This window comes from Marmota flaviventris, chromosome 13 (assembly GCF_047511675.1).
Source record: "Marmota flaviventris isolate mMarFla1 chromosome 13, mMarFla1.hap1, whole genome shotgun sequence".
Lineage (NCBI taxonomy): Eukaryota > Metazoa > Chordata > Mammalia > Rodentia > Sciuridae > Marmota > Marmota flaviventris.
This window is the reverse complement of record NC_092510.1, coordinates 65,751,840-65,761,305: the sequence shown is the minus strand read 5'-3', so window position 1 is coordinate 65,761,305 and position 9,466 is coordinate 65,751,840.

Sequence of the window (9,466 nt, the reverse complement as noted above, 5' to 3'; positions counted from 1 at the left end):
GGATTTCTGCCATAGTGGGTCTCCTTGTATCTACTTTTGTTCCATACCCACCTATTTCCCTCATCTATTCTTTTTTGTAAAAAGTTTATGAATATTTTTTAAGTTGTTAATGGACCTTTATGTGTGATGCTGAGAATCAAACCCAGTGCCTTCCACATGCTAGGCCACTGAGCCACAACCCTAGACCGCCTGTCCTTTTTTTTTTTTTAATATTTTTTAGTTGTAGTTGGACACAATACCTTTCTTTATTTTTATGTGGTGCTGAGGATGAAACCCAGGGTCTCACACCTGCTAGGCGAGTGCTCTACCTCTGAGCCACAAACCCAGCCCCTCCCATGCCTATCTATTCTTGAAGTATTCAAGAGATCTTTAAAAAAATTTTTGTTTGGTTTTCATTGTCCTACTTAAAATCCTTTAGTAACTCCCCATTATTCTTAGGATATTAAAAGCAGACAAAAAAAATCCAGCAACATGGTAATGGTCTATAAATCTGTGTGCTTGGTCAAGCTCCAATCCATCCTTCATTGTGTTTCTCTTACCTCCTTTCCTCCCTCAAGCCACACTAGCCTGGTTCAGGTCTGTGGAGGTGCTGTGCCTTGGTATATCAGAACCTTCATACATGGCATGTTTCTCTTCCTGGGAACTTAACTCTCTCCTGGCTGACATCAAGGTGTGCCTCTTACCTATTTAGGTGCTGGAGATTTTTTAAATAGGCTAAGACTGCTGTCTACTTTCAGGAAGCTTCACTATCTATAAACTTCAACCTAGTAGCATATTATTTTCATCTGAATTTGGTGTCTAATATTTTATCTCAGGTTTTCAGTAGTTTTTGTAACTTGATTTCATTTTGATTGTTCTAAGAGAAATGCAACCAAGCCTTTTGTGCTTACTCACTAATGATGAGTTCACAAACACAAAAACTTGTTACTACCTAGTTTTAAGTTCTACTTCCTCAGCTCTCTGGGTTAGCCAGTCCAAGGGCTTCATTAGCCCATCCATTCTCTAGTAGGAGTAGTGTGTACAAAGGTGCAGGGACTTGTTGGAAATTCTTCCCTTATGAAGAGTAATTTCAGTCCTCTGTCATTTTGGGCGTTGACAACACTAAACCTTTAGTATCACATCTCTGGACTTTATAAGTTTTTCAGAAGGCACTTAGATTGCTGGAACCCAAGTTTGATCTAGTTTGGATTATCCCCAGCCCCAATCTCTAACCATCGGAGTAAGGAGTGGGAAGTAGAATTCTTTTGTGGTATCATTCAGAGCATTGAAAGATCTGTTTGTAACTAAGTTTGTTATACCGAAATCAAGGTGAAATGTTAACTGATCAAATTGCTATAATAATGTAGATGTCATTGAGATTGAAATTTATGTGCCCCTCCCCCAGAAGGCTCCAATCTGGGATTTTATTTTTTGTTTTCCTTAATCTGAAATTTAGTTCTTTTTTAGCCTTTGCCTTTCATACAACATTTGACACTAGATTTTATAGAATATCCCCCAGTTTCTGATTTTATTTACAATTACATTCAGATTGTGTATTTAGGGCTAGAATACTACATACATGGTATTGTATCAATATCATCTGGAGGCACCTGTTTGTCCCTTGTGATATTAATTTTGATCATATGGTTATGTTGTACAGTATCTCCACTGTCAGATTTTTTTTTCCTTTGTAATTAATTTGTAGGGAGATTCTTTGAAATCATGTAAGCATGCTGTTGCTTATGTAAATTTACCCTTATCTAAATTTTACCATTCTCGATGCTTCTTGGCTGAATCAATTTTTTACTGTGATGGTTTTAAAAATGGTGATTTTTCTAACTCCACATTTTGTTTTATACTTACTAGGTGGCATTTTTTCTGTAAGTAGTTTTCCCTTTGTTTATCTAGTGTGGACCTATGGATCCTTATTTTATGCAATGGGTTGTATTCATTATTTTGTTCTTACTTATGTCAGTGCTCAAATTTTCCTGTAGTTAGCCAGCGAGAGCATCTTCAAACTGGCTTCTGTGTACTTTGAATATATTCCAGCATTTTTTAAGCATTCAGTTTTCTGGTATAACAAGAATATTCCAGTCTCATTGTTTACCTTCTCTGAAGTCAAGCATTTCTTTAAGGAACTTGAGGGGCACTCTGCTTTTATCTATTACTTGTGGACTTTATAGTTCACCTCTGAGGACAATCTTGTTTCCCAAATTTATTCAAAAAGCTCTACTATAATTCCTACATACTGTTATCAGTGATCAATTTAGATTAACAAGAACCTTGCCATCCTTAAAGTGTACCTTCTTGCTTGAAGAGAAAACTGTCCAAATCTCTGCTTGACTTTTAAAGGTTGTTTAAATAATTTTTTTTAACTTTTACCTCTATTCTCCTTAGATTACACTGTGTTCATTTCCACCACTGAACACCTTGTTCATTCTTTTGTAATTACCCGAAAATTACTTTGTCTCCCTAGCCATCCAGCACTTTTAAAGAAAGTTTCTTAAATTGTGTCTTAAGTTTTTCCAAAATCAACTAACACTTCTCTGCAATATTTGTTTTTTCATAACCATATATTTACATTATTAAACCATTTCATAAAAACCTTAACTACATACTAGACACTGCACAATAGATGCTAGGCATTGTGGAGTGATATAAGATAGGACTCTGGCCTCATTGGTGAGTTCAAGTACAGAGAATTGCTAGATGCATCAGTGGCCTTATCTATAAAGTGCATTAAAGCTCAACATAGTGAACTAAGTCTGCCCAGAGACAGCAGCAAAGTCTAAATTGGCAAAATAGCATTGGATCTTGAATTCAAGAACATTGCAAGGCCTACAGTGGGCAGAGGAGGAATTTTACATTCCAGCTTGGGGGACAGTTCTGCAATACCACAGATTTGTGGACATGTGATGTAGTTGGGACAGTACAATATTTAAGAATTGCTGGAATGAAGTGTGAATAGGATGTGAGATGAAAGTTAGTAGTAGTCTAAACAAAGTATTGAGCCACCTACAAAGATTTCATTTGATTCTGTAAGAGGGAAGAATTTGGGGCAGAGGAGTATCATGAAGTTCTTTTGTATGTTCAGAAATATTAATGAGGGAGTTGAAGTTAGAAATATGAAGAAATCAGATTATTATATCATCCAGCTGGCCTGAGGAAGTCAGTCATGAGAGCAATTTCAGTAGAAGAGTGAGTTTATTTTATAGAAGAATGCAAAACTAAGTGGAGTGTTGAGGAAAAAGAACTATTCCTGGAGGCCTAGCTAAGAAAGGAAGAGTATAGAGTTGAAACTAGAGGAGTATAAGCTCAAAGGAAGGTTTGTGTTGTTTTAAATTTAAAATGGGTCTTTTTTTTTTTTTTTTGAAAAAAGACCCCTGGAGCCAGACATGTTGAAAATAAAGGAGCAGAAAGGGATGAATCAAAGCTCTGTATGGAAAAACATCCAAAACATGGGTGAGTGAAGTAATGGATAGAAGCAGAGGCAAGTCATACTCTCAAATGGCAGAAGGAGGTGAAAATGGACAGATTATTTGTGGGTAGATGTACTAAGATAGGTAGTATATGCCATAAAGCCTCTGTATTAGGAAGAATGCCATCCAAGAATGAATGATGTGTGGGGAGTAAAATTGGGCTTGAGATGAATAAAAAACCCCTTACAGAGCATGGAGAAAGATTTGCTGATTAGTGTGTTGAGGCTTCTCTGGTGGGGATATTTAAATCTGGGAAACAGATTTTTTTTTTTTTTCTTGGCTTGGTGTAATATTCAATACTGGGAGTAGAAACAGGAATTGTTTTGAGATGTAGTCCACATTCCATATTCATATGGAGATGGGTTTATCTGTAAAGTTCGGCTGGATATGAGCAGTAAACACATGGGCAAGAGATGTGGAAAATACTGTGGAGAGCAGCTGAACTGATGCATCCTGGTGTTGGGTTGCAATAGGGCAGGAGGTGAAATAAGAGGTGACCTGTATTCTTGGAGAACAGAGAAATATCAAGGGATTTGTTTTCCAGTGAGATTCAAGTAGGTATAGGGACAGGAATAAGATGACAAAAAATGTTTCAGCGTGTTTAACTCTAGTGTGCTTAACTTGGAAGTGTGGCTGAGATGAAATGGGTGGAGGCAAAGGTGATTGGAATTGAAGGTAATGATCTGCAAGGTCATTAAGTGTCCTCTAAATGAATAACCCTCAGTGATGGCAAGAGAGGAGGGGGGAAAAAACCTAGTTGAGTCACATAGATTAAATTCTATTCTTTATATGTGTTTCTTTACAGCAGTTGGCATGTGCACACAAGTAATTAAAATTGAGTAATAATAAACGATTACTTAATCATCCTGGGTTTTTTAGTCAATACCGGAGCCACATAGGTATGGAAAATAGCAAGCAGGATATGGTTATCTTAAAAAGTACAGTAAGTGTCAGGTGCGGTGTAGGGGAGGGGTGAGGCAGGAGGATTGCAAGTTCAAAGCCATCCTCACAATTTAGGGAGGCTTTATGTAACCTAGCAAGACCTTGCCTCAAAATAAATAATAAAAAGGGCTGGGGATGTGGCTTAGTAGTTAAGTGCCTCTGGGTTCAATCCCTGGTACAAAACAAACCAAAAAAAGACTTGCTTTAAAAAAAAAAAAAAAAAAAGTATGGTAAGATTGGGTGTTATAATGTAACAAAAATTAGTAAATTCTTTTCTGCTTTCCCTACAAGGATATTGGGGGGTGGTAAATACCATTGGATCTGACTAATAAAACAGGTAAATGGAATTCAAGTGAGACTAAGATTTGTCTAAATTCCTCCCTGTAGAATCTGCATCTATGATTGCTCTAGGACACTGAGTGATATATTTCTGTATACACACAAGGGAGTAAAACAAGACATGTTATAGTATTTGCCTGGAGGAGGCTGCTTATCTGCATGACCATCTTCATTTTAAATAGGTAAATATCTCTCTTAGAAGGTCTTTGCTTTTCTACCTGTAAAATGTATTTGCTCATCAAACATTGGGTACTTATAATCCAAGACTATAATAAATCCTAGGGATACAAAGGGTGAGTAGGATGGAACCTGTGGGAATTTTATTTTATTTTTATTTTATGTTACTGGAAATTAAACCCAGGGCCTTGCACATGCCAGGCCAGTGCTCTACCACTGAGCTACAGCCCCAGCCCACCAAAAGGAATTTTAAAGGTGTGAGTGAAACAATTAGATTTGTTCCTAAGAAACAACTAGCATTAATGAAGAAGAAAATTTGGAGCCAGTAAAGTCTTGCTAAAAGACCACTAAAGAACCTCTTTGAAGTAGCTCAAAACTAGAAGTCAGAAGAGCCTGTGACAATAGAGATCCAGAGAAAAAGATGGATTCAAGAGATTTCTGAGGTAGATTAGACAAGATTTGGGCGACATTTAGTTGGACATGGGCTGTGAGGAAGAGTTAGTCTAGGATGACCAAATGATGGTGAGAGTTTGGTGCATGAAGACATCAATATCCAAGGTAGGAAATACAGAATAGGGATAGATTGGAAAGGGAAATGGATTCAGTTTGAGACTTGGGTGCCTCAAGCTGTGTTGTCCAATATAGTAACTACTATCGAGCACTTGAAATATGCCTTGTAAAAATGACAAACTGAACTTTATATTTTATTTAGTTTGAATTTAAATAGCCACAAAAGACGAGGTGTGGTGGTATATACCTCTAATCCCAGCTACTTGGGAGTCTGAAGCAGGGGGATTCCAAGTTTGAGGCCAGCCTGGGCAAGACCTGTTTCAATTTTTTAAAAATAAAATTATAATGGCTGGAGATGTAGCTTAGTGGTAGTGTGCCTCTGGTTAAATTCCTATTACAATAAATAAATAAATAAAAATAAAGAAGTGGTCTGTACAAAAACAAGCCACTTACTAGATTTGGCATGCAAGCTGAAGTTTCCTTGTGCTACTTGAAGTAGCAAGCCTTATTCTGGATGAGCCCAACTCTCCCATTGTGCCTCTGTGCATCCTGCCATGTGTTCCTGAAGGAAATCAGTAACTGTAGATTGGTGTTGCCATAAAAGCAGCTATCAGTCTCAATTTTTTGTTGCTATTGGTCTTAGAGATAAGGGTCAGGTCTTCATTCCTGTGGTGTTGAAAATTAAACACCTGAGAAATGCTGAGGCAAGTTTAGGAAGCAAGTTTTATTTAAGAGAGGGACAAAGTAGCAGACTTCTCCTTGTCAAGGGGGCCCAGAGCTGGCTGCTGATGGAGTGGGTGTGTCTTGCTCTTTTACCTTCTCTTTCTTCTCTGTGTACTTGCCTAAGGGCAGGAAGGAGCTGCAACTCCTTGTACTGGGAAGTGCAATCCCTGAGGTTAGACACCCCTACTGTCTTGTCTTTGATACCAGGCCCTCATCTTAACCCCCATCATTCATTATCTACACTGACTGCCAGACCTTTTCCCCCTGCCTCAGTTTGTTGAAGAATGTGACATTTCTTGTCCCTTCAGGCCCAGCAGGACTGCAGGCAGATTGCTTTTTGGCACAGAAAGCATGTGGAGGTTCAATACATTGGGCTCATTTTATAGAATTATTCTCTTAACTTCAGGTTCTGACCATCCTCATCTATTTGTCCTCTTACAGTATGATACATAAGTAGGCAAGTTTTTTTCAGGTGTTGTTTCTCATTGCAGTTGTTATATTGGGTCTTTCACACCTTTTCCTCATTAAACTTCCCATTTCTACCACCTACTTTCACTAATTAGCTGGGCATTTCTGGTCAGTGCTAGGCTCAAACACAAACCCTGTTTGCCAAAAACAGTACCTCTCCAGGCATGCCTTTAATCCCAGCGGCTTTGGAGTCTGAAGCAGGAAGATCTCAAATTCAAAGCCAGTCTCAGCAATTTGGTGAGGCCCCATCTCTAAATAAAATATTAAAAAGGGCTAGGGATGTGGCTTAATGGTTATGTGCCCCTGGGTTCAATCTCTGGTACCAAAAAGAAAGGACGGGGGGAACAAAACAATATTTCCCATTTGTTAGAAACCTCCCTGTCTGGTTGGTCTTGACTAACATTCTCAAGTGTCTTTAGATAAGTGTGAGTCTTCCGATCTAAGGTGGCCTCAATTAGGGGTACTGGTCTCCATGTTTTCTCGTCTTTGAGCAAATTATTCTGAGCTGTTTTACATGGTGATCACAGGAGTCCACTCGCGCGAGAGCAGAATTGCACGTCTCCTGAAACCTAGGTTCAGAATAAACACCTTCCCTTCTACCTTCTATTGCCTTTAGTAAAGTCTTGAGGTGAGAATAGATTCAAGGTCTGGGGTTGTGACTTAGTGGAAGAGCACTCGCCTTGCACGTGCAAGATCCTGAGTTTGATCCTCAGCACCACATAAAAGTAAGTGAAATAAAGGTAGTGTCCAACTACAACTAAAATAAATATTAAAAAAGAGAATAGATTCAAGGAGAGGTGGGGGGAAGTCTCTGTTGCATATAGGAGGAACTACAACGTTACATCATAAAAAGGTATAAATATTGGAAAACTGAAGAATTACTTTCATGATGGACCACAGTATCCATTTTCTCTCTACTCAATTTTCTTTCTCTTTATCTCTGGTTCTCAAACATTAGCTTACTTCAAAGTCAACTGATGGGTTTATTGAAATATATTTTTTGGTCTCCACTCCTGGAGTTTTTGGTTCAGAAGATATTAGATGCCAAGAATTTACTTTTCCAACATGTTTCCAGGGTTCTGATGCTGATGGCTTATAGGTTATAGCTGGAGAAGTCTTCTAAATGAATCCCTTCATATTTGAATTTCACTTACCCTCAATTTAGTAAGCATTTCAATTTTAAAGTTATTCTTTTTGCCCCCACCTTTACCTTATTTTTCAATGACTTTCTTCCCAGAGTGAGGTCTGTTGACTGGCAGCATCAGTATCACTAGGAGCTTAGAAATATAGAGTCTCAGACCTTACTGGATCTGCACCTGCACTTTAACAGATGTGTAGGTGATGGTGCACATTAATGCTTGAGAAGCACTGCCTATAGACCATTCTTATCAGCAAGCTAGTGTGCATATTTTCAATTTCTTCCTCCAATGCTGCCTCTCCACTCTTCCCATACTAATGACATCACACCACTCATACAACTGCTCAGGCTAAACAAACGGGAGTTGTGACTCTTCTCTCTTATCCTACATCTGTCTAACTGATCAATAAATTGTATGGGGTTTTAGGATTTCATATTTTGCAAATTCACCATAACCATTACTACCTACCGTCCTTGTCCAAAATGCCACCATCTCTCATTTGGTGCAAGTGCTGCTTATCCAGTCTTCTTACACCCTTGTCCACCCGAGTTTGTTTTCCTCCAATCACCACAGTGATCCTTTAAAAATATGAGTCGAATCATGTTGTTCTTCCTCTCAAAATCCTGCAGTGATTTCCCATTATATTTAGGATTAAAACCAAAGTCCTCATCACAGTCTGTAAGGCCTCTGTAACCAGCCTTAGCCACTTCTCTCTCTCTCCCCTAATTCATTCCACTCTAGCAACCCTACATACCTCCTTTTTTTTTTTTTTTTTTTAAACAGTCCCAGTTTCCTCCTGCCTCTGGGCCTTTGTTCTTTTCTGTTCCTTGTGAGCAGAATGCTCTTTACCCAAAAGACTTGCTTCCCCTCTTCATTGTGTCTTCTCTGACCAACTAGTAGGCTCCATTATTACTAATTCCATTATCCTGTTTTATTTCTGCTCACTGAACTTATTACTATCTAACACCTACCTGTCTGTGTCCCACACTAGAACACAGTAAGCTCTATACCCATCTCCATGTTAGTCATGGTGGTACCATTCTCAAACCAGATACCTGAGTGTATCCTGTATTTTTTCCTTTTACTTTCTATCCAATCACTAAAATATATCGCAAACAATTTACTGTTTATAGTCCCTGCTGCCACTGTCCTTATCTATGTCCTCGTCATATTTTACTTTTGAGTCACCTTCCAACTGATCTACTCCTTCTGGATAGGAGCCAGAGAAGTCTTTTGAAACATGTAGTCTGATTTCTGTCTTGCTTAACCCTGCAATGTGTTCCCACTGGACTTCATTCCTTCCCTTAAAGGCCTGGCTTACCTTTTCATTTCCTCTGTGTACCATTTACTCCATGTTCTCAAAGTTCCGGATACAGATATCTCTTCGTTTTTTTAAAAACCCATTTGGGCACTCTCTCTGTCTGGCACCCTCCTTGCCCTGTTTTTTTTTTTTTTTTTGAATAGCCTGTTCCATCTCTTTTTTGGAGGGGCAGGGATAGTTGGTACCCAGGATTGAACTTGGGGGCGCTCAACCACTGAGCCACATCCCCAGCCCTATTTTGTATTTAGAGACAGGGTCTCACTGAGTTGCTTAGTGCTTTGCTTTTGCTGAGGCTGGCTTTGAATTTGTGATCCTCCTACCTCAGCCTCCTGAGCCAATGGGATTACAGACTTGCGCCACCACGCCTGGCTTCCATTTCATTCTTAAGG